This window comes from Aquarana catesbeiana, linkage group LG07, assembly GCF_042186555.1.
Source record: "Aquarana catesbeiana isolate 2022-GZ linkage group LG07, ASM4218655v1, whole genome shotgun sequence".
Taxonomy (NCBI): Eukaryota; Metazoa; Chordata; class Amphibia; order Anura; family Ranidae; genus Aquarana; species Aquarana catesbeiana.
In genome coordinates this window covers 77,242,809-77,270,049 of record NC_133330.1, presented here as the reverse complement: position 1 = coordinate 77,270,049, position 27,241 = coordinate 77,242,809, and the positions used below count along the sequence as shown (strand labels likewise).

Here is a 27,241-nt window from a genome sequence, read left to right as displayed (position 1 = left end):
GTCACTGCAATCACATGGTACCAGGGCTGCTCACATTAGCCAGCTAAAACAATCTGTGTCCTGCTGTGTCCAATGGACATGGCGGGTCACAGAGAATGCCACTGTGCGGCCTCTAGAGCGCAAAGGAGGCACAAAACTGGGAAGACATCATATGACTTCCACCCGGGATAACAGTGTTCCTGCCCAGCCATATTATTATAATATAGAGCATTCTGATAGGAGGATAAAGTGAGAAAAAGATGAGCCCATAATTGTGTTATGTCTCCTTTCACTGTCCAGTCACAGACTGGGCATGTCACAGACAGCCTGAGCTTAAAAGGAAGTAGGTTAAATGATGCTGCAAATCAAACTGAGGATATCTTATGGTAGAAAAAAGTACTGCGGGTAAAATCTCTGGATTAAAGGTTTATTAAAGATTCTTAAAGGGTTAAAATTTTATAGTGCAGAAAAATGTTTTTTTATGTAATTAAAGGACTATTATTTATTATTTTTTGAGTGGCGTTCTGCTTTAACCCTTTTGCCGTCGCTGCCACAACAATTACAGCAGTGGCAGAACCATTATGTAAACAGGAATTTGTTTCCTTTTCTAGGCTGTTGGCTTTTTTGTAGAAGTGATTTAGGTGGCTGTAAAGCCCCCCAATCACTTCTACAGCCTGCTGTAGGTACCACCTCCCCCACGCCTGATTCCCCTCCACGCCATTTGCCATCGGTTTATTTTTCCATCCTGAGTGCCTGAGCCATCTTAATGGATGTCAAAATGGAGAGTGGGAGGACATGAGTTCTCCCCAGTGATGAATGAACCCAGAAGCGATCAGCTCTGATCATTTCCTGGTTCAGAGCTGTAAATATCTGGTCTCTCTGATTGGGGAAGAAGCTGATCTATGCACAGTCAGCTTCAAAAGAGTGCAAATATTTTACCAATGCAAGGGTTTACCAAATCCTTAATGTTTCCTTAAAGAGAACCTGCCACCTGCACTATGTTATCATATATTACTATCATACTTGCTAAAGCAATGACGTTAAGTGAAATAAAAGGTTTTAAAAAATAAGTATTATAAAATAACTTTTAAAAACACAAAAAAATGCTTAAAGCCCCACACACATGCACATACGAATGCAAATACACACATTAGGTGCGCACACAAATTTAAAATGGCAGTAAAGCCTTTTATTAAACTTGTACCTACAGGTAAGGCTTACCTGTAGGCACAGTGAGTATTTCCTAAGCTTGCGCTGTTTAGGAAACATTCACACTTCATGCAGTCGATTTAATCACGGCTCGGCCAATCAGACGGCTGGAGCATGCAAACCTGGAAGGAAGACCGGTTAAAGATGGAAGTCCTGTCTACGATGATAGCGTGACACTGGAGGGCTTTGTTTTAAGGTAAGATTTTCATAATGTGCTAGTATGAGATGCATACTAGCACATTATACCTTTATCTTGCAGGTTTATTTTTTTTTAAAGGCTGTGGTTTACTACCGCTTTAAATGACAATTGTGTCACAGATGTTAGGTATCACAGCACACAGGCCAGAGTGAGCGCAATCATGTTATGGTCATCGTTTACTAATAAACTGTCTTGACATCTTATAATCCCTGCCTGGATTTTGGAGAATTTTGAAAGGTGACCATTTCTCGTTTGATGACTGACCCTTTAATGGCTTTGTTTCATCTGGTGGAGAGAGACACCCACAGTGCCTGTGTTTAGTGATTTGATGCCTACTTTAAATCATCATCTGGTAAGCAGATTTGACACACCTGGGTGTTTACTGCTCTTTTTCCCACGCAATGGAAATGGTGAAGGGTTCTCCATCTCTTCATACCTTCAATAAATGAACTTTTTCCTGGTTGAATAAGCGCTGCATTTTGGATTATATTTATTGTGTTTGGTGATCAACGAACTGTGCTGGCTGCTTTTTCATATTTTAGATGTTTTATTTATTTTAGCACCGATACCCACCCCTTGTTTTGTATCGTTTACTAATAACTCCAAATTGATGGTCTGTAAAGGCTTTTAAAGACTCCCTTATGGACAAATTTGGGTAGTGTAATTTTTCGCTGTTTTATGGAAGCATGCAATTTTATGGCTTGACATGTTTGGTATCTAACATTTTACAAAAAATGGGTATCATGTTGTGTTTGAGTGCATTAAAACTAATTTCAGTGAATTGAAATATGGGTTTAATAAACAGTTGCGCTAATATTGTGTAAACATACAAAATTGCAACTGCCACCATTTTATTCTATAGAGTCACCGCTTGTAAGTGACAAAAAAAAAGAACCATGGTCGATTCATATAAATATGAGTTTAACACTCTACTCTTTACATTTCTCTGTTCAGATATAGACAAATTATACTTTTCCAACTTTATCAAAGAAAAACTCTACTAATTAAAAAATACTATATACGGGTTGCCATTAAAGTCCCGCCAATTTCTGGCTGAACATCTGATTTCTAGTTGTCTCTGATATCAATACTATCTGAGTCTCTAAATTTGTTCTTGGTCAGCTCTTTAGAAAGTAAGGAATCCATTGGATCACCATGACAGGCAGCCAACTACTGTAGCATTTTTAGAGACAACAATGACAGTACAAGGTTACAGAAAAAGCTTACTTTATTCAATATCTATTATATCTTGATTTAGCAGTATAAATAGACATTTATTTCAGCAAAAGTGCATTCTTCTCACAATTTGTTCCCTGTATAACTGAACCTGGGAGCTCATACAGTAGCCGGTTTGGCATACAGAACAGCAGAGGTCGTTGATTAAATGGAGTGAGGAGAGCTTTATCTATGGATTGTCAGAAAATCAGTGGAGGCTAAATGTAGAATGTGATAAGATTGATTTACTAAAGAGACAGCAGTATATGGCTTCTAAGGCAACCTTCGACATTTTCACCCTGAGTTTTAATGGGCAGATAATGTGCTATTCTCTCTTATTTATTGGATATTGATTTTTTTTTTCCTTCAATCATCCCTGCATATCCAAGGAGGTTCTTTGAGATATTGCTTATATTTCCAAGTGTCAGCTATTGCCTGTTGAATTCTTAACCTTAGAACCTACATTTTCCTAAAAAATCTGACTATTGCAAGTCCATTTCTTCAAAGTCTTCAAGAGCAGCTACCTGTATTATGTACAATCACTTCATTTACTTTAATGTAAGTTTTATATAGACCATTCCAGCCAGTGTCGGGACAGGATCATCTAGACCCCAGGGTGAACATGCCAAACTGCACCCCCCAAGATGTATGAGTGATATGTGTCAGCAAAGATGCCCTCCCCCCCAAAAATTGAACACAAATCTGCATGCTTACCCCTAAGCATAAATTCCCCTTCCTCCCATAACAAATCCACCCCCCCAGCTGAAATCCCCCCTCCCAACCACCAATGCCCTCAATGCAAGCAAACTCCCCCCCACCACCAAAAAAAATCCCTCCTAGCACAAATCTTCTACTCAAATTTCCCCTCTGAGTACATATCCTCTCCCCCCACTCCAAATTCATCCTCCCAGCACAACAAATTCCCCCCCAATTCCCCCTCCTAGCACAAGTACCCTCCCCCTACAAAAAATGTCCCTACCTAACACAAATTCCCCCCAATCATCCTTACTAGCACAATTCCCCCCTCCAAACCCCCCCCAAAAAAAAATGCAAGCCATAAAGACATGGATGAGCAAGTTTGGGGTGGAGGAACTTGATTGGCCTGCACAGAGTTCTTACCTCAACCTAATAGAACACCTTTGGGATGAATAAGAACGGAGACTGCGAGCCATGCCTTCTTTCCAATATCAGTGCCTGACCTCACAAATGCGCTTCTGGAAGAATGGTCAAACATTTCCATAGACACACTTTTCTAAACCTTGCGGACAGCCTTTCCAGAAGAGTTGAAGCTGTTATAGCTGCAAAGGGTGGTCAAACTCAATACTAAACCCTACGGACCAAGACTGGGATGCCATTCATATGCATGTAAAAGCAGGTGCTTTTGGTAATATAGTGTATATTAGATGAAAAGTAAGACTATGGAGGCTGTCATTATTGGCTTCTCTTTCTGAAAATGTTAGTGGCCAGTAACAGCCAGTCACCTGGCTATTATGGTGAACCTTTTGCTTCAATATTTTGAGGTTTTTACTTGTTTAATAAGTATTTAGATCTTTGAATTGACTGACTTTTCAATCAACTGAGAAATATCACAGCCAGAGACTGCTAAGAAACCCAAATTATTAGACAGAGGTCAGTAATGACATGTATCTACTTCTTGTTAAGGCCTTATGCATACTAGGCATTTAGCCCCTGTGCCCTAGATTCTGGTATTTTTGTGTGGGTGGACGTGGAAGGCATATATGCACCATCTAGCCCTGCTACAGGTATCCTGTGAAAGTCTATAAGAGGCTCACAAAGTGGGCAGCTGGACAGACTGGAAGCCCGGAAAACAAATGCCTGGAATGCAGACCTGTGCCTTCCGCCCGCACAAAATATCTGAGGAATAGGGGCTAAACGCTCAGTGTGCCTAAGGGCTAGGCAGTCAATTTTTACCAGTTTCAGCATTAAAGGTTTTCACCTACTTTTCTTCAGAAGTAACCTTCTAATTCACTAAAGCTGTGCTAAGCACTTGCGTGTAAAACTCTTACTCTGTTTATTTTATTCATCTTTGTGTTTATTTTATCTAAAAACTGTAGAAATTTTCCAAATATGCATTTATTGTAAAACAGAAATATATATGACTAAAACTTGCTTGACACTTTATTGCCATCATTTGGTCAAAAGGTGTACTGTCACTGCTCTAAGTACTATGAGTGGTTAGGTAGCAATTCTGCTTGAGATGATCTACCCAAGAGAGTGTTGAGCACCACTAACAAAAGAGAGCAATCCATAAAGGAAATAGGATGGGGGGGGGATCAGGGGAGAAAAGTTATAATGTATAATTGATATAAGTGGTTAATGTATATAATAATTGCACACAACTCCAATGAGAGAGAACTGTCTGATCTAGAAATTTTCTGCAAGAAAACAAGTGCCGTGCCTTCATACTTGCACAGTACAAATGATTCTAGTAAAAATGTAACTGCCGCATAAGTATGGCTTGTTTGATTTTATAGTCCCACGAGCCAGACGTTGCAAGCCTTTAAATTAGCAGCACAATGTGACATTCATATTACAAATTAATCACTTATATAGCAGAAAATAAACATTTTTAGACTATGGTCTATGTGTCAGTGTACTATTGTACACCCTGATAAGAAAGAGGTAGCAGTATGCCAGTTGCACATTTTTCCACCTTTAATCATAGACATAGTAGGCTAAGCAGGCCCCCTTACTATCCTGACAATGTAATACAGAACATAAGTTAAAAGTCTAAATTATTTGACAGATTTGAAAGTTATAGCTTTCAGGGCTGTTCTCAGTGGTGCACATCCTAGATTGTAAGCTCTAACAAGCAGGGCCTTCTGATTCCTCCTGTATTGTAACTGTACTGTCTGCCCGCATGTTGTAAAGTGCTGTGCAAACAGTTGGCACTAAATAAATCCTGTTTAATAATAATAATGGTAACTGCTACATAAAGTATGTCTACATAAAGGTCATGCAACAATGCCTGTTAGCATAGTCAACTTAGTACACTACAAGGGACCAATGTTGTAGATAAAAGTTATAATTGTAGTAGTAATACGAATAACAATAATAGTAACAACAACCTTAATGTTATCAAAGGTCCGAAAAAGTTTTAGCTGAGGAGGAGCTCTAGGATCTTTGACTGTATTTAGCAAACAGGGTTAATTTCAGTCTGAAGCAGAAGTTAAAAGGCAATAAATCTACACTACTAGGACAGATAAGCAAATGCTTCTTAGAGCACAAAGATCTATGATTAGCAATGGCCCTGAGGTTTGACTTCATGTCTTCTTTACTAGAAACTTAACAGTTTTGTTTTCCTTAGCTACTGAGCCCCACAACCTTCAATCTCAGGCCCCCAGACCCCAAAGCAGCCTGCGCTATTGTTACTTGACCCAAGCACTATTTTGAACAACTCAATGTCTCAAGAGGACTAGAAAAGTACCTAGAAAGATATGAAGCTAGGCACCTAGCATTTTCAAGAGCAAGGCTGCATTAGTAGCCTCCATATTTTTTCATGACAGGCTACATTTAAATCATGTAAAATATGTTAATACAGTGAAGAACATCTCTGTCTCTGGAAAACTGGGAACACTATCCTTAATCTTCTTACCCTGCCATTAGAACTAATTATTGGCAGGTTGTTTTTAGCACTTTGATTGAAAGTTAGGGAGCAATTACAGGTGACAAGTGAAATGACAATTCTATGCTGGAAATGTTTAGCTATACTTAAGTCAAAAAAGTACACTCAATTTACCCTAATCTACATTCTCAGTAACCCATTGAAGCCAGATTACAGAGAGCTTCTCACATGGAGGATGGGTAGGTCTGCTTCCTGAGTCTGTTATGCACAACTTCCTCTCTTTGTTATTTGTATAATAAGTAAATTTTAAACTAACAAAGTAGGTTTGACTCTGGCTGATGCCTGTGATAAAGTAACTCCATTTAATTTAGTAGTGAAACTTTAATACAATTATACAGTAATACAATACTCTATGTAAAAGGATGCAAGGAGCATACAATGGGTATGTTCCCAGATGTTTTTTCCCAGAACACCAACAAAACAGGCTCACACAGCACACTAGCTCACTATAGCCAAGGCTGAATTTACACTTACTATCCACTTAGACCATCTATCTTGTGCTGTACCTCTCCTACCCCAGTTGACTGGCTAACTGTAGTATCACATACTAACAGGATAAGATGTATTAGAAACACAAGGAATGCCAAGTCTAGCATTAAAGATTTGTCCACTCTCTTTAAGTACACCTAGACCTTATATCTAAAAGAGCAGTGATCCTTTTTTGCTAGTATTTTGGATGTATGTATACAGACCCAAAATTAAGTACTCTAAGTATACAGTGCAGATTTTCACTATCAAAAATGCACAAACTGTGCAGCGACAGCAAAAATGAGGACCTAGACAGATTATTCTGCCAAACATGGCACAATCTGAAACCTTTTATTACGTACAAGAATGTGTTTCTATCAAGCAGAAACATGTTGCATGGAGGTTTACTGCACCTAGCAGCCATGCTGCATTGGGCCACAGCCTATGTTGACTGCGTAGAAATCCAGCTTTGACTATAGCAATGCCTACTGTTAGTAGAATCCAGAAAGGCTGCACCACTCCAATGCTCCAGGCCTCCCCTCCAGCCCTATAGGTATCATTTGCTGGCCAAAGAAGACCATCACCACTCTGTCACTGTAACAACCAAGGGCCTCACTCTTAATGATATCACAAATCTCTACAATCAAGCCTATGAGGGTAAAACACATCAGGGAGGAGTGGTTCTTGGGTGGGGACTTCCAGCATGCTTTGCCTGAATAAAGTTTTTTTTTTTTAAACTGACAACATCAGAGTGTGGCCCAAGACATAGCCATCCCTAGATGAAAAGACGGGAAGTCATAACCAGGTAGGCTATGATCCCTGTATGTATTTCAAGGCCTAATTTTTAATTTTAACTGAAACAAACCTTGAACAAAACAAATGTTTCATTCATTCACCAATAAAGGAACTCATCTACCCTGTTTCCCCCAAGTCTCTATAAAGAGAAAACAATATATCTTACAAACACTGTTGTATTTGCAGTAATTGGAACAACTGATTAATATAAAATAGTTACAATCACAGAAGCAAATTTCTGAAAATGTGTTTGTAATTGTAAGCCATTTAGGTATTATAACGGTGACATGTTCTTTTTAAGGTGATAGGATTTCTACTCTGACCCATCAAGACAGATTTAGTATGCCAACCAATTTATAAACATCTTAAAACATTATAAGAAGGAACTGACTATACAAACCTGGCAATACTTTCCATGCTAATTAAAGTGTAATCAATCACTAGCCAATGTGTGTCAAACAGGCAATAACTACAGAGTGTATTCAGGTATGTATTTAGTAATGGCAGTAAGTGAACTGCTAATGCTTTAGAGGAATATTACAACTGTACTGAAGTCAGAATGTTTTTTATATCTTTCATCTGAGTTGTACTACACAATGTACAGCCATACATATTTAGAAATATGGCACTGCAATCTCTTGTCAAATAATTTTACTCGCCTTCATAGGTGCAGGTTTAGAGCCTTAAAAACACAATAGATTCCTGCAGATAGATGTTTAAGGGGGCTCTAGGGCTAGAAAGTGTTTGGATAATGCAAGAGTCCAGCTTTTCTATTTGTCATACATCTTTCACATCATGCTGTCAGTCACAAAGATCAATTACAATTACTACAGTGAATCCATCAATAAGTAGGTGCATGATGTGGCAGAAGGAGATAACATATTGCAGTAAAAAGAAAATCAGGTATTACAGTGCAGTTCAATGAGCCTATTGTCCCTAAACCTCTCTGGTAGATGTCACATTCACATAACAGACTCTGGCTGCATAGATAACAAACCAGGCAAGATTTCAATTACACTTGCAAAATGTGTTGATAATCATCTTTTGATAACTGGTGCATTTGTTTTTTGATATGAGACGATATACGCAAGTTTGAAAGTTTAGATTGGTTTTTCGCACATGAAGTTCCAGCATCAATAACTAGAGTCATTTTATTGATGATATATATTTTACTTTGGTGAATATCACGTGTAGGGGATTTTGGTGTGCCAGTATTTCCAAATTCCTAAAACAAAGAAATGTACTCTACACTTAACCCCTATAAGTCTAAATCTCAACCTAACCCCTGAACCTAACCCTTAATAAAATTAGATTTTTTTTTTTTTTTTTACTGTCTAATGCTTCTTCACCTACATCACTGCACACTAACCATCCAGAAACTGCTTGGTAGGGGTGGCAAACTAACAACATAACTTAGCCACTTCTAAAACCCACTTGCAGTCTCAGTATTTTTGTTACATCACCCATGTAGCCTGGAGCCTGGAGAACTACTGGGTGAAGGGGGTGGGGAGTTTGTAAATGACAGCAGACAGGAAATGCTGAGCGATGCTTCCTGTCACACAGCTGGAAATTCTATTACAGTCATTGATGTAGAGAGAATTTAGTAGCATCAGTAGTAGAGCAAAAGACAAAGACAGTGAGGAGTAAATGAAGGATGGAAGTCTCCTTACCTACTGAAAGCCTAGATAAGTAATATAATAGAAGCTGGAGTTCCAATTTAAGCTTTTACACTCATCTTAAGTCCATAACCTCAATACTTAGCCCTTAAACGTCCATTACTCTCTTCAGTCTTGTAATGAGAGTGAGCACCACCGGGCTGTCCTCCATGCAGGCTACTCTTCAGCTAAAGATTGAAAGCTGGTCAACAACTTACTCTAACCTTTTAACTACATCTAGGATGATTTTCTTCAAATGTTTTTAACTTTTTATCATCCTGCTCAGTTCATTTTTCACATATTGATATATTTCTATATTATCTAAGCAGGTTACTGGCTTAGGCCATGCTCACACTTGTTTTGACAGCCCTTACTGTGCAAGAATTACAGATGGTCAATACATAAGGCTTGGAACTCTAAAAAGGCAGACATATCTTCAAATTCCTGAGAATGTTTTTAGTTGGCATTAGCCAAGCCATTGTTGGAAAAGTACAATATTTGTAGACAATAATTGACAATTCCAAAATTATCCTTAATCAGTTAGATCATTAGTATTAATTAAATTAAATTAGGTTTTCATTCATGGATTTCCTCACCCATTTGTCTATGCCTATCAAATACATTCCATTATATTTTGTTAAGTTCAGTTCATTAACATTCAATGGAACATCTGACATAAAAAGATGTTCCAGCACTAGTTGGTTGAAAGTGGCCAAAGGCCAACTTTGTAGATGATATGAGTAGCTCAGTTAATGCTTTTGACAATGGTGCCATGCAGGGGTTAATTCACAAATGATAATTAGCTATTCAAGCACAAGTGCTCATTATAGCACAGACAAATGTCCTAATATGTTACAAAACTCTGTGATTTTCCACTGGCAAAGAAAGGGAACATACCCTTTACTGTGCATTGACCATGCCTACATCATCCAAATTAGGGGGAACAGTTGCAGTAGTTCTCTGGTAGGTGTAGAAATTGAATAAGCTTAGGGAATCTCTTGTTACCCATTGTCTTCAATGATAGATCAGCCATATAAAGGAGACAGAGATTGCTAATTTTCAAAGGATCAGATCCAGGATCCGGGTTCTATTCCCATTTTCAAGCACATCAATTGTTCAGGGCACACAGGGTGAGCTCCCTAGTGTAGACAATGTTACACATATACTAATTTACAATGAGAAAATAGGAAACACTAGCAAACTGTATTACAACTTCCTAGCCACTAAACCATCTCTGAGTGCATTGACATTTCCGGTCAGTCCCAACTATGGTTGTTAGTACACCTTCCAGAGCAAGATTTTTGCTTGGTTGAGCTGAAAACATCTGGATTATGCAAGTGTCCCTCTCTGTGTATAGCAAACCTAATGCTATGTGCAATCATAGAGTTTTGAATATAGGATTGCCTGTTTTGTGTAAAAATGTAGGATTAGATGAGATATTTTCCAGGAGAATAGCAATTCTTTCATGGCAAAACTCACACGCCAATTTTGATTGAAATAAACAAATAATAAATTCTGGGTGCTGGGATTTATAAATTGCCAGATCACCATGGATTATGCAAATCTACATGCATATTCAATGGAAACAAGTCAATAAATATAGCACAGCAATTCACTTGGAAAGTATGTGCTTTATCCATTCCTACTCAATCCATCAAATGTGTAAACTGTGGGCCTGATTATTATGATTTTATAGAGCACATATTATACAAAAAATGCAAAATGGCAACGCAATCTATGAGTATCTATAGAGAACCCTAAGACATTCAATTCATTGAGGCAAACGTGTATAGGAAGATGGCATAATGGAGGTGTTTCTCATAACTACAAGTTAACTGCACCCTTTAATTTTATACCCAATACCTGAAAAAACGACAATTCTGGAATAAGATTGGTTGTTGTGTGAACTAATTTTTCCCCCTATTTTTACATATTTTTTTGCTCCTACAATGATTATCTCTGCTGCACAAAGGGGTGAAAAAACTGTTTTATGTAAAGATGTAAGTTCTTTCAACAGCTGCTTTAGAAATGGAAACAATCAACAGTTTTAATTGATATATGTAATCCATTAAAGATGTTCTTTAAAAAGCATGCAGTGGTAAACCAGCAGCAGGTGCAACGTGTGTTACAATAAATTGCAGACATTTTGTAAATAAATATAATAAATCATCTTTTTTAATTTAAAATTAAGATTTGATTATATTTTACAGAGCAAGAAAGGGCACACAGGCTTTCATTTTTTTTATTTGGTGCTATTTAGAATACACATACAAAATTTTCGTAGCTGTAAATTTGTGCAAACAGCTGAATTCAATCATTGCAACCAGCAGATGCCTACAGTAGGTATGAAACATATATAGATTAAAAAATGAATGGGTATAAAGACAATATGGTGGACAAATCTGTGAAGCTACAGGTGTACTAGGCTAGCTTCAATGATGATAACACATAACCTTCCAACTGAGACATTAATACAAGACACAACCTTACTAAAAGTCAAATAACACCATCCAAGGTGTCTGACGCTGAATATCTAATTGGCAGACAATTTCAAGAACCAGTGGAAAAATCCCAAAATCCTAATATCAATGAGTTTAAGACATTGGTTCACAAAGCCTACGAGATACTTCAACAAGAAAAGCTTAACGTTCAAATTAAAGTTTGCTGTTTCAGTACTAAATTCGGATTTGCTTCAATGTCATCCAAAAACAAAGAAGACCACCATTCCATGTCCTTGACGATGAGAAGCAAAGCATTGATGACCTTGGGCTTTTTGTAGAAAGGGATACATGTCAGAAGCAATAATTGACCCAGTTTCTTTTAAAGCAAGCATAGACTGATGGTCCATGAAGTTAAAGTAGATACATATGCATACCTTGAATGCAATATAATAATAACAGCAAGGAAACCTTGCTTCTGCAAGCTGTCATATACATTTGCATACATTAATTGAAGCTGATCATTTTCTAAAAATTCAAACATTAATCCCCTAAAATAAAAGCCTTTTCTAAACGTGGCTGTCGTTAAATGAATTTAGCGATGATTAAAAGCTCTACTAGATTTTTCAATGCTTTTGTGAAATATAAATGCATGGTGTATTGAAGATACATGCCAATACCTTCAGTACTCCGCACACAGCTCAGCCAAACCAGTCTCTGTTCCACTGTATTAAAATGAGCAAAACAAACAGCGCAATCACAACAGACAGAGAACAACTAGCACAGACCTAATCACTTACATCCATAACTTGGTGATGTTAATGCCTGCACTTGCAACCCTTGTAAAATATTAAAGACTTGAATATTGTCTCTTCCTTGGACTCCACTTTCTTTTAATAATACAGACCATATAGAAAAGCACTGATTTTATACAGCATAGGAAATTTTTTTAATTTTTTGTTTACGATTTAGCACAAACTGAATTTATTTTGCCTAAAATATTTAATGTCACCATAACATGTATGCATTCACTGTTGTTATATTATTATGCATGTCAAACTGTGTTCTTCTATACAGAATTACTAAAACCCCTAAAAATTAAAAGGAAACATACATACATAATTATTCAAAATAAATATAGACACGATTTGGTTCCATCAACAGCAGTTTTTAATCTGGTTATTTTAAATATGGTTGTAATTAAAAAAAAATCTTAACTGTTATTTTTTAAAATTAATTAGAGTGCATGGTTTTAAAGTTAGGTAAACAAAAATGTGTGTAATACATGAGCAGTGAAGTTAGTTTGCATTCATTTACATCTATGTAAAGGTTAACATTCTAGCATTTAAATTTTCCCAAAAAATCCTGGATGTGTTAACTTTGAAACATTAGAATGTCACAGTTCACTCTGCCAGGCTGGATTCCCTACTAACACAGTCTCAGCCAGGATTTGAACACCTGCAAAGGGAGAACAGCGCACCTATAACGTCTGTACACTATCAATCGCATACACTTTCAATTTTCCAAGCTATCTACACTGAGTTAAATCCTCAAATGCAATGCCCAGCTGGGAGAAATAAATTAAATTGTCATGCAAGACGAAAAGCATGTAAATGTTTTTGAGACTGTCTTCAATATTCATACCTGTCTTATCTCATAAATCCTGCTACAGTCACTATATATGTAAATACATTTTCCCAGCATAAAGCTGGGTGAAACACATTTAATATAAACACACTGTATAGAAATTACGTTTTTTTTTTTCTTTAAATGTAAACTTTTTTTTTCCCATTGGATGAAAAAGAACTCCTACCTGATATGGATGTGTCTGTCCAGCCAAGGCTCATTTTTTGATCATTTCAGCTGCTCGGAGTAGATATTCAGCTGTTCACAGCAGCACATCAGCACAGCACAGCCCCAATTCAGCACAGTCTCAACCTCCACATCAACATTTAGACACACCTCTCCCTCTATGTCATCTGCTACTCTCTGCTTCTCCAGAGTAAATGAACAGGACCTGAGCTGAATAATGGATACACTCACTTTCATCGTCATACATGAAAATTCACACACATTTTTCATTTTCTTTTTGTCTGCAGAAAGCCTTCTATTGGTTTCACAAATTAAAAGAAAAAAAAATCATCAACCTTTCTGCATGTGGGCTTTTTTGTGTTTTTATTTTTATTATTTTTAATTTGTTTTAATTTTTTTTTTCACCTGACTGCTGGTGGGATTTACTTTCAATGCAGGTTTTTTTTTTGTGTGTCAATTATACAGTATATACCATCATGAACAACGGGGCATTGGCTGAAAAATTCCAACCACATTCTTTACCTGAAATGTATTGCTGCTCACAGGTTATCTCTGGCAGTCCAGTAGATCTATGAATACTGTAGGTCAAAATTATTTGGATTTGTTGATGATGACTACATGCAACAAAAACTCTCTTTCAATAAAAGGGTACTTTATTATTTAAAAATATGATGTTGTAATCTATCTATCTATCTATCTATCTATCTATCTATCTATCTATCTATCTATCTATCTATCTATCTATCTATCAATCATTTATTTTCCTTTCCTTTAACTTTTACATACTGTCAATCATCCCTCCTCCAATTTTTCTTGCTCCTCCTATCTTACCTTTCCATGTCCCTTTCTTCCTTTATGCCTTGTTTCCTCTCTCCTCCCCCTACTACCCATTATATTTTCTTCTATTTTCTTTCGTACCCCCTTTCTCCCCTCTACCTTTCTATTCCTCCCTCCCATCCCTCTTTCTTTTTGTCACTTCCTTTTCCTTTCTTATTTCCTTTCCCCCAACCTTTCCTTCATTCATTTTACTTTTCTTTCCTCCTTTGCTTCTTTCCTTCCTTCCTTCCTTCCTTCCTTCCTTCCTTCCTTCCTTCCTTCCTTCCTTCCTTCCTTCCTTCCTTCCTTCCTTCCTTCCTTCCCTCTTCATGAATTATTTCCTTTTTCATTAACTTTTCTTCCCTTTCATCTTTTTCCTTTACACCTTTTCCTCCTCTCTACTTTTCTTTTCCTCCCTCCCCTCCACCTTTACCTTGTCTCCTTTTATTTTCTTTACTTCCTTCTTACTGTCTTTCTTTCTTCTCACCCTTCCTTCCTTCCTTCCTTCCTTCCTTCCTTCCTTCCTTCCTTCCTTCCTTCCTTCCTTCCTTCCTTCCTTCCTTCCTTCCTTCCTTCCTTCCTTCCTTCCTTCCTTCCTTCCCTTCCTTCCTTTCTCTTCCCTTTCATCTTCCTTTCCCTACACCTTTACCTTTTCTCCTTTTTATGCCACATCCGTAAATTGAAGAGGAAAAAAGGGGTACTAAATAAGTAAACAAAGGTCGGACTTTTGAGGCATAGAAACAATGGAGAAGTAACAAAAAATAAAGTTTATTGAAAAAAGTACATGGTATACAGTGTTCAAAAAGATCAAAAATCATACAAACTGATACAATTTGTACAATGAGCCCTTGTGCGTCTACACGTTTCACCGTTAGGCTTCTTCAGGACACGATCAAGGTTCAGAGATGTAACAAAGAATAGATATATATCTCATTTTCAGACAGTGAGATTCATTCTCCCTTTTCTATTCTTTTTTACGTCTCTTTGTATACCATGTACTTTTTTTCAATAAACTTTATTTTTTGTTACTTCTCCATTGTTTCTATGCCTCAAAAGTCCGACCTTTGATTACTTATTTAATACCCCTTTTTTCCTCCTTACATTTTCCTTCCCACTTTTTCCCTCCCTATCCTCTAACCATAACTTACCACTTACCATTCAATCTAACTCTAAATAGCCTCCTAAAACTGTGAAGTAGTGATGAACTGAACATACCTGAGTTTAGATCAGGGCAGTTTCCGCAAACATGACTAAAGTTCGGGTGCCAAACATGAAACCCATCAAAGTCAGTGGTTGCTGCGATGCAAAAAAAAGCAATGCCCAATGTGCAGGCTAAAATGCTGGAGCTTGTCAAACAAATTAAATGGGGGATGGGCATTGCCCTGGGGGACATATACCAAAGTAAAAAATGTTTTCAGCATGGTGAGGAGCAGGTAGTTTAGTAATGTTTAACCATTTGCCTACTGGGCACTTTTACCCCCTTCTTGCCCAGGCCAATTTTCAGCTTACAGGGCTGTTGCATTTTGAATGACATTCGCAAGGTCATGCAACACTGTACCCAAAATTGTTATCATTTTCTTCACACATGTAGGGCTTTCTTATGGTGGTATTTAATCACCACTGGGTTTTTTTATTTTTTCGCTAAACAAATGAAAACAAATGAAAAAAGACCAAAAATTTGGGGAAAAAAAACATCTTTCTTAGTTTCTGTTAGAAAATTTTGCAAACAGGTTATTTTTCTCCTTCACTGATGTGCGCTGATGAGGCTACACTGATGGGCACTGATAGGCTGCACTGATGGGCACTGGCGAGGTGGAATTGATGGGCACTGATAGGCTGCACTTATGGGCATTGATGAGATAGCCCTAGTGGGCACTGATGAGGAGGCACTGATGAGGCTTCACTGATAGGTGGCGCTGATGGGCACTGATAGGTGGCACTGACAGGCACTGATAGGCAGCACAAATGGGCATTGATAGGTGGCACTGATGGGTACAGATAGGTGGCACCAATGGACACTGAGAGGTGACACTGATGAGCACTGGTAGGTGGCACTGTTAGGTGACACTGATGAAGAGGCATTGATGAGCACTGATTGACAGCAGTGGTGGGCACTAATTGGCAGCACTAGTGGGCACAGATTGGCAGCACTAGTGGGCACTTTTGGGACTGCACTGATATTCAGTGTACATGTCCCTTTTACACAAGCCAATTATCGCCTCTCTTCTCCTCTCTTTATGCTGTCAGCATGAGGAAAGGAGTGCCAATAACCGGCTTCTATTGACATTCTTGATCAGCTGTGATTGGACACAGCTGATCATGTGGTAAAGAGCCGCTGTTTGGCTCTTTACCTCAATCTGTGATCAGCAGTGTCTGGAGGAGATTGTGATCACAGAGTGAGCCACCCGCTCCCTGCAGCAGTCGCATGGTGGGCACGATCACGGGAGGCCGTGAGATATGAAATATGATGTTATGTTGAGTAACTAGACACCAAACGTTAAATTTTAAATTTTAAGAGGAGGAGAGAGAAGCACCAAGCCAATCCTTTAAACAGCTGAGGAATTTATTCAGTATATAAGTATAAAACAACACTAAAAACTTGCTTAAAAAATGTTGGAGCACTTGTAGAGTGCTAGAGTGGGTGGGAGCTTCCATGTGTAGCGTCACAGAAGCACGGGAGGATCTTCGGAAAGTCTCTATTGAGGGATCCACGAGCGCGTGTGTTAGCCAAAGCTGGAGCCTCGATAAGCCTCATGGAGACGTCGGCTGTGTGTCCCTGGGTGGGAGTGGTCCAGGGTTGTCAAACTGGGGTGCCGCCATACGCTGTCTGGCCAATCAGAACAAGTTTTCGAAGGCATGGCCTCGCCTTCTTCATCAGCTGATCCTCTAACAGTCACATCACATTTATATAGAGGATACAATTAATCCACTCTGAGCCACAATTAGCGGTGTCAGCTGGGAAGATAATGATTTCAAAAGCTATATGCTGTAATTACAATCCACTCACCATTCACATGGTTGCACCTTCATGTATCAGCATGCAGATGTATGCCTTTTCATTTCAATTTTAAACTTTAATCTTTTTCATCAGATGGTTTAACGCTGAACATTATACCAATATTGTGTATGTGTTTCCTCCAAATTTAAAATTGCGCATGCCTGTAAAATGGCAAAAAGTATGATACCTAAAATTGTTCATAGGCGACATTTTAAAAGCCCTTACAGGTTATCAGTTTACAATTTAACATGATCTACAGCACTAAAATTATTGCTCTCTGACATTTGTAGCAATACCTCACATGTGTGGTGCAATCTTGTTTCACATATGCTAGTCAGACCTATGTGTGCATGTGCATTTGCGCATGAGCACAGAGAAATAGGGATGCTTTTAATTCCTTTTCTATTTTTATTGTTTTATAAAAAAGTTTCTATACTTCTTTTCATTTAAAGTTTTGCTATCACAAGGGGTAAACAAGCCCCTTGTGATAACTTTGGGCAGTAATAGGTGTTCGTTTTGGAGACATCAGGGGTCTATTAGACCCTCTGTTTATTACAGTTGTCATCCACTGGACCTGTGTTGGTGATAGAAATACAGGGCTTTTTTTTCAGCTGGAACTTGGTAAAACTCAGTTCCACCACCTCTGGCTTAGGCCACCTGCTCACCACTATCACTTTTAAGCACAGAAGTCCGGCTTCTGTGTTTACAAGTGACAGCTTGTCTCCCAAAGGCTCCCACAGATCTGATCTCCTGAGTGGCCCCCACTGAATGCAGGATGGGGACAAGGGAGATTCAGGTGCCTGGGGTGCAGTGCAGATGCTGACACCTCCAATGAATAAGTTTCCCACAAGTGATAAAGGTGGAGCCAACTACAGTTTGTGAGGAGGTAATAAAGCCAACTGGGTGCTTTAGCCTAATACAGAAACAAAAGTAAGACATGTGGAAGATAGTGGAGCTTTTAAGGAGATGGGGAGAAAATGGGGCATAGAAGTGGGGAGGGGTATTGCATGAAGAGGCCAGAGCTGAAAAGGGGCGGAAGTTAGATGTGGATGGGGGATGCAGAGGTAAGCAAAATTGGAAGAAGGCAGAACTCTGCACTCTGTATGCAGCTCATCATTCACATACGGGACAGTTCGCAAGTTCCTGGGTGCCCCTGTATTGTTAAAGGTGGGTTCCAGATTCTGATAAGCTCCCTGCCCACAGACTCTCACAATCACCAAGCTAGTGTTGAGGGGAAGAGGTTCTTGTCCCCATCAACATTGGTACAAGGTGCTTTGCCAAGAATGTCCCCCCTGGCAAGGTACCCCCCTATGTTGAGGGCATGTGGCCAGGTATGGTTTAGGAGGGAGGGTCGCATGATAACCCCCTTTTATTGCCTGTCAGGCTGCACACTAGGATGTGGGGTTTTTTTTTGGGGGGGGGGTCACACTTTTTAAAATATGTTTGCATGGGGTCTCCTCTTAAAAGGAATTTGGGGAAACCTCACACATTTCTTTTTTGTTTACAAACTTTTGATTGAAAAAAAAGTAAAAAATAACAGTATACAAGAAGAGACAAGTGCCACACAGATGACATAGGGATATAAAACAATACAGTAAGATTGTAATAAGGTGATGTATGTATACCGAGATGCTCAATATAACTGTCAAAGAAACTGGATCACCAAATAAGGGATGTCCATTGGCAAACAAATCAAAAGCCAAAGGGGTATATTACAATCTGTAAATGGACAAAGAGTGTGTATCATATAAAGACTTTATAGCATCTCAAAAGAAAACAACATTGAAAACCAAAAAGAAAACACTGTCCACAAGAGAAGAAAAAGAACAAATCAAGCATAAATCCATTACATGAGGACCAAATGTCATGGAGCCCATAGTCGCTGGAATCAACTCAATCTGAGTGGTAGTAAATGAACCATGGGTCCCATTTTGCATCAAAAGAAGATTTGGAATCATGTAATGTATGAAAAAAAATTTCCATCAACATAATTTGGTCAATACTTGGGAAAAAGGTACCACATTCAACTTCCAGTTTAGGGCCATTGCATAGCTACACATGTGGTATGTATAAGTCTCAACAGATGTTTGGGGACATCAGGGATTTTACCAAACAGACGGCAATGTTTGTGCGTCAGAGCAAGTTGTCTGCCCGCCAACGTGTCAATCAGGGTGAATAACTCTTTGTAGGTTGTAATCTATCAGACTCCCAAAATACGTGTAAGAAGGAACCAGGGAGAACACAGCCACAAAAGCAGGAGGGGAAGTGCGCATGCGCGCGGCGCCGAGATCCGTCATGCACTGACTGGGCTCCGCTCACCTCCGGCCAAAAAAGCTTTCAATTGAGCTACAGAGGACGATCGGACCGTCATCCGACTAACATCACGGCACTCGGGAGCGGATGATGCAGCGGAGAGCGGCGGGGAACACTAACAACAACCGCAAACCCCCCCAGCAACTCAGAACAACCCGGGCATCCAGGAGCAGCCCTCCTCACCTAAGATGGCGCCGGGGAAGGGAGACACTGCACGCGGCGGTACGCAGACACAGCGGCAGACCCTGCAGACCACAACACAGCAAGGAGGGGGGAGTGCAGACTACGGCAGCCCTCCAGCCCATTCTCAGAACTGGGCAACTCAGCAGAAGAACCAGGGAACCACAGAACAGGTTAGTCCCCTGACACAGCAGCGGCCCCCCAGTCCAAGATGGCGCCTGATGCAGGAGATATACCATATGGAGGAGGTCAGAAACAGCAGACGGAGCTAACCTGCCCAGCAATTACATTCCTAGCAGAAGTACACAGAGCCCTTCTCATCCCAATCCGAGAAAGGGCCTTCGTCCCCACATAGTGAGCACCCACAGCTGTCCCCCTTGTCAGGCTCTCTGGACAGACCCCTACTATTTACTGACTCCCCAGCCTCCTCCACAGATAGGCAAATGTCAGAGATCGCTGAAATAGCCTTAAGCCAAAACAGTGAGGCTTGTTCACAACCACTTGCCCCCACAGCTGGATACTCAGGAGACACAGTTCTTCTCGCTAGATTTTCAGCACTTCTGCAACAGGAACTATCTAAAGCATGCACCATAATCACTACGGGCATGAAAGATGATTTTCAAAACATAGGGGAGAGATTGGACACAATAGAGTCCAAGATGGACGGGACAGTAAAGCGAGTGAATCAAAAACTCCAAAATGATCATGTCTCTACAGGACCAATTGGACCAAGCAAATGCAAAAATAGAGGACTTAGAAAACAGGTCTAGGAGGTATAACTTCCGCGTGCGGGGCCTCCCAGAATTGGAAATGGACCTAGAAGAATCGATCCGTACTTTAATGAAACAACTGATACCGGACATTGCTCCCCACCAGTTAGAATTAGACAGGGTGCATCGTGCCCTGACAGCCCCCAGATCGAATGGCCTACCACGCGATGGGATAGTTAAGCCTCATTTCTACCGCATCAAAGAAAAGATTATGCTAGAGGCAAGAAACCAAAGAGACATATATATCTCAGGACATCCGATCCAGATTTTTGCGGACATAGCTCAGATAACGATCCAGAAAAGGAGGGCATTGAAGCCGCTTCTTAATCAACTCATCACCCGACAGATTAAATACAGGTGGTCGTTTCCATTTCGATTGTCATTTTCCTACAAAGGCAAATCCCATTCCTTTGCTACCTTCCAGACCGGTGAAGCTTTACTACAGGATTTGGGACTTATTTCATCAGAACCACAAGAGACCAGCACCCAGATTGACGAGGGATGACCTATCTCCCCCCTATGGTCCCAGCAGAGAAGATCAAGAGCCAGGAACTCTCCATCAGGCACCTGAATCCCGCCTAATGCAGTAGCTAAAAAAAATTGGTCCTAGAGACCGAGACCCCAATAGTTGGTCGGCGACCACATTTGAAAACCCAGATATCTATATCTGGTTGTTCCTCTTGTTCCTGTTCTACACTGACTTGACTGTAGACGTTATTTGAGGTTACAAGTTATGTTGAATATGTTTCCCGGATGGGATGACTGCTGCTGAGTGTGGCGTTACCCCTATTTCTTTTCTATTTTTTAAATTTTTTTCTCTCATGTAGATGTTTTTTGGTTTTTACTTTGTACTACGCATTTTAGAGGGGGGGGGGGGGGCAGGGGAGGATGATGATGCCCACCGCCCTCTCTGCTCCTCATCGTCTTTTTCACAATCTTACGGCGGGTGAATCCCGTTCGTCCTCTCCTAACGACAGAAAACTAGAGCCGGAGGTGAACCACATGCCACTTGAGATGAACTTGTCCCCGCTGAGTGGGGGGAGACAACTTCACAACAACCACACAGGGGAATAATACCCCTGCAGTCACACTGCGATGCGGTGTGCAGGTGCCTTTTTGGTGCCCTTTTTGTTTCACTCAGTCTTTTTTTCTCTTTTTTCCTATTTTTTTGGATTCTCTTTTTTTCACGAGTCCTACCTGTTAATACAATTAAACTTAATGCTTCATTATAAATGTTCTAATAATTCTAACTATGCCTTTTTTCCTCTCTTTTATCCCACCTCTTCCCTGGATGCACTCCTACACCAAGTAAGGGTCCTAGAGTATGATTCCGAAGATTCCCGACCAGACCTCTTAAAGCATCAAAAACGTGAGTACAGCCTGCCAAACCAGCATGACCGGTAAAAATCAACCTACTTACACTATATTGACACATAATGCACAGGGCTTAAACTCCCCAATAAAACGGACCAAGGCTTTTCAGCAATACCACAAAATGGGGACGGATATCATGTTCATACAGGAGACACACTTTTCAAGAACTTCAGCCCCAAAGCATCTCAATGCAAGATACCCGACAGCTTATCTGTCTAACGAACCGGATAAAAAAAGAGGAGTTGCTATATGTTTTGCCAAACGGGTCCCCTTCACTCCCACTAATGTGATAAGAGATAGGGCCGTTACATTATGGTCGCTGGTAAGATTAATGAGAGTGTGGTCACTTTTCTTTCCTATTACGCCCACAATGTGGGACAGTTAAATTTCTTTCAAACAATGCTTGAAGTTATAATGCCCCACCTAGTGGGGCATGTGATGCTAGGTGGGGGCAGCAACACCTCTCTTGACCAGATTCTAGATAAGTCAGACCCTCGAAAGACGATCCCGAAACATATCCCTAAACAAAGCAGTACATTAACACACTTATTACACAGTTACGATCTTGTCGATCTCTGGAGGGACACCCATCCCACAGTTTGTGATTTCACGTTCTACTCACAAATCCATAAAACATATTCGCGCATCGACCATCTCCTTACGTTATCGCCTCTGCTACCGTACATTTCATCGACTAACATAGTACCTATCGCATGGTCGGACCATTCCGCGGTCCAAGTTGTTCTAACAAATCTCTGGTCTAAGACACGACAGCTGTCTTGGCAATTAAATGAGTCACTACTGAGTGATCCTATAATTGCCAAAGAAGTAGAAAAAGCCATACAACAATATTTTCAAGACAACACCTCCTCGACCTCTTCCCCAGCGATGGTTAGGGCAGCCCACAAGGCTACCATACGTGGCAAATTAATGCAGCTAGCTACTAAAGTCAAAAGGGAACTCACACAAACTATACAACAACAAGAGGAAGAGTTACATCGACTCACGCGCAAACAAAAATCCAACCCACATATTGATATTAGGAACCAGATTGATATAGCTAGAACAGCATTAACCACTTCAATACCAGGCACTTAGACACCTTCCCGCCCAGGCCAATTTTCAGCTTTCAGCGCTGTTGCAATTTGAATGACAATTGCGCGGTCATGCTACACTGTACCCAAACAAATTTTTTATCATTTTGTTCCCACAAATAGAGCTTTCTTTTGGTGGTATTTGATCACCTCTGTGGTTTTTATTTTTTGCGCAACAAATAAAAAAAGACCGAAAATTTTGAAAAAAAACAAGTTTTTCTTTGTTTCTGTTAAAACTTTTTGTAAATAAGTACGTTTTCTTCTTCAATGACAGGCATTGATATGGCTGCACTGACGGGCACTCATACGGCGGCACTGATGGGCACCGATGAGGTGGCACCAATGAGGTGGCACTGATGAGGTGGCACTGATGGGCACTGATGATGGGCACTGATAGGCAGCACTGATGGGCACTGATAGGTGACACTGATGGGCACTGATAGGTGGCACTGGTATGTGGCACTGATGGGCACTCATAGGTGGCACAGATGGGCACTTATAGGCGGCACTGATGGGCACTCGTAGGTGGCATTGATGGGGACTCGTAGGTGGCATTGATGGTTACTTATGGGTGGCACTGATAGTTGGCACAGATGGGCATGGATGGGCACTGATAGATGGGCACTTATGGGCATGGATGGGCACTGACAGGTGGCATGAATGGACACTGATGGCACTGCTTGTTTGCAGTGATGCCCCTAAGGGTGGCATTGCTGGGCATCACTGCAACATAATGGTGCCAATCAGTGCCCATTTGTGGGCACTGATTGGCACAGATTTGGTACACTGGGCACATGTGGATGGCCATGGGGTACATACCTGGCCATCCACATGTTGCCCCTTCCCTGGTGGTCCTAGTGGCAATCCCTGGTGGTCCAGTGTGGTGATCTGCGGGGGGGCTGCGCTGATAAACAATCAGCGCAGACCCCCCCTGCCAGGAGAGCCACCGATCGGCTCTCCTCTACTCGCGTCTATCAGACGCGAGTGAGGAGGAGCCGATCAACGGCTCTTCCTATTGACAGCGTGATCAGCCGTGATTGGACACGGCTGATCACGTCCTCCGCTGGAGGCTCTTTACCAAGATCGGTGTAGCGGTGTGTCAGACTGACACACCGCTCCACCGATCGCCGCGATGCGCGCCCCCCGGGGCGCGCTGCGGCATGTTATCCTGCTGGACGTCATATGACGTCCAGTCAGGATAACAGAACCACTTCCCGGACGTCAATCCGCTATAGGGTGGGCGGGAAGTGGTTAAACTTGAGCCTCATTACAAAAGCAGAAAAATACATTCGATGGGCTAAACATCGTTATTATACAATGGGAGATAAACCTAATAGACTATTGGCAAGAAAACTTAGTCCCAGACCATACAATCCCGCGCTCCCCAAATTAAGATTACAGACTGGACAAGTGACACAAAACCCTCAGCTTATACTGCAGAAATTCTTTACATTCTATTCTAAACTTTATGACTCTCCTAAAAACTTCAGCGAGAATAAGGTTGAAGAATTTCTGAGAGACATGTCGCTCCCAACATTATCTAATGACCATACAGAGGTGATGGAGGCAGAGTTTACAGCGAATGAAGTGGCGGCGGCCATTAAATCCCTGAACCTGTCAAAGTCACCGGGTCAAGATGGATTTTCAGGCCACTATTACCGCAAATATACAGAAGTTCTGGTTCCTCACCTTTGCTCTTTTTACAATTCACTAAGAAAAGGGTCCCTGTTACCACTTCACGAAAACAGGGCCTTCATACATGTTATCCCCAAGCCAAACAAAGACCATGGGGACTGCACGAACTACCGCCCCATATCGTTGATTAACGTTGATCTCAAAATATTGACCAAAATATTGACAATTCGTATGAACTCGTTCATATCGCAATACATTCACCCCGACCAGACGGGATTTGTTCCAAATAGACAAGCCCCGGATCAGACTAGACGCATCATAGACATCATTTCTGCTTTGAACTCAGGCTGGGATGGAGGGGGCCAGAGAGGGGCATTATTGGTCTCATTAGACCTACACAAAGCATTTTATTCACTATCCTGGGACTACCTTTTCTTTATTCTAAGAAAATACGGATTTGGATCGAATTTCCTGACCACACTTAAAATAATCTATAGCGACCCTACGGCAAATCTTGTAGTTAAGGGCTACCAATCCCAAAACATAAATATACTCAGAGGGACCAGACAGGGCTGCCCCCTATCTCCCCTATTATTTATTCTGGCTTTGGAGCCGTTGGCCATCAAAATTCGTGAACATCAGCATATACTGGGAGTGAGATGCGGTGATCGTGAACACAAATGCGCACTGTTCGCGAATGATATTCTGCTACTCCTTTCCTCCCCAGTCACCTCCTTACCCAACCTGCAGGTAGTATTGAGACACTTCACAGAATTTTCGGGACTCAAAGTAAATCACTCTAAATCTCAGGCGCTCAGTGTCTCTTTACAGACACACATAGTTCATGCCCTGCAACAATCTTTTCCATTTAAATGGCAGAAGGAGACCTTGCCGTACTTGGGCATCCTCCTGACTCCCACTCTTACAACACTGTACAAACATAACTATCCCCCACTATTTAGGAAAATAATAGAAGATCTCAAAAAATGGTCACATAACCCTCCATCATGGCTTGGTAGGCTGTACTCAGTTAAAATGATTGTCTTACTGAAGGTGCTATACTTATTCATGACTGTTCTGATAGCGATAATAAGAAAAAATTTACAGAAATTCCAGACAAGATTGTTAGATTATATATGGGGACACAGGAGACCTAGGGTGAACAGGCGAACATTATATACACCAAAACTGAGAGAGGGCCTGGGAATGCCTGACTTACTAAAATACTTTCAGGCAGCACAAATGTCCGAATTAATTTGATTCCACACACAACAGTCTAGACCGCTCGATTGGATGTCGATTGAGTCCTCTCTATATCCGGACAGGGAGATCAGTCACTTTATGTGGATGAAGGCGAACGATAGGCCGGTTATATTATGCCCGAGCTTGTCATTCTCCTTAGAGTTGTGGGATCAACTGGCAACCACCCATAAGTTTAAGTCTCAGCACACCCCCTTAGCCCCAATATTTGGAAATGCTTTGTTCACCCCGGGTCTCCATCCCAAAAATTTCTCGTAGTGGACCAACAAGGGTTTGCTGCGTATAGCGGATTTCTGTGATCACAGAGGTGCTTTATCGAAATCAGCCTTACAGGAAAAACACGACCTTCCAAATTCTGAACGTTTCCGTTATACACAGATAGCACATTTCTTGGCGACGCTGAATCGCACCTCTGATCTCACCACTTTCTCCTCAATGGAAAATCTCTGTAGGACTTTCGATACGCACACTGGCCACATATCACTGATATATAACATCTTGACCTTGACTTCCCAAAAATTATTTTATATGCACAAGTGGGAGCAAGATATGGACACAGACTTGGCACCGGAAGAATGGAGCAAAATAATACAGAACGCATCTAAATCGTTTATTAATACCTCTTTGATAGAGGCGAACTATAAAGTATTGATGCAGTGGTACATGGTCCCGGAGAGAATAGCAACTTTTGTCCCAGGGGCGTCCCCCCGGTGCTTTAGAGGATGTAATACAGATGACACCATGTACCACACTTGGTGGACATGTCCAAAAGTGAGGAGATTTTGGATACGTACATACAACCTAATTTATTCCCTCACGCAAGTGAACCTACTTAAATCACCTCTGCACGCGCTGTTGGGACGCCCAGTGGAGGGGGCATCAAAACCTCATCACATATATATTTGTGGCGGCCAGAATTTCGATTTCAAGTCTTGGAGGTCCCACTCGGTTCTTTTTTACTTACTAAAAGCTAAACTCTCATGGATAATGGTAAATGAACGCCTTTCGGCAATTTTGAAGGATAAGTATACTGGGTTCAATAAAATATGGGAACCCTGGATCAGGTACCTTACAACTACGTAGGACACCTGGTAATTGAAGCATTTGCTACCTGTAGGAGTGCATCCACCCCTCCTCCCCACCTTTTACCCCCTTTTTTTCTAGCCTCTTTTTCTTTTTTCTTCTTGGGCAGTTCTCTATTACTGCTTCTTCCATCTCCTTTCTCTTACTTCTCTCTCTTGCTTCTTTTATCAGATAAGTATGGCATTGCGTGGCCCCTGACACCATGAGGGGGCGTGGGGTCCACGCGAGAGCCCAATTAACGGGTTGAAAGCTGGTCTAGGTCCCGACCAGAATAGACGTAAAATAAAATAAGTAAGCTATAT

The 27,241-nt window shown here is 40.8% G+C and overlaps 1 protein-coding gene across 4 annotated transcripts in view; it reads right to left on the bottom strand.

Moving 5' to 3' along the window:
- Positions 1 to 13,642, bottom strand: part of SLC6A1 (solute carrier family 6 member 1) — a 275,099-nt gene extending 261,457 nt beyond the window's left edge. For 3 of the 4 annotated variants that reach the window (XM_073592351.1, XM_073592350.1, XM_073592349.1), the window contains exon 1: positions 13,418 to 13,642. The gene's annotated coding sequence lies outside the window, so the exon portion shown is untranslated. Of the gene's footprint in view, positions 1 to 12,284; positions 12,365 to 13,417 lie in introns of those variants that run through there. The other variant, XM_073592352.1, reaches the window with a different exon arrangement.
- Positions 13,643 to 27,241: the final 13,599 nt, after the last annotated feature.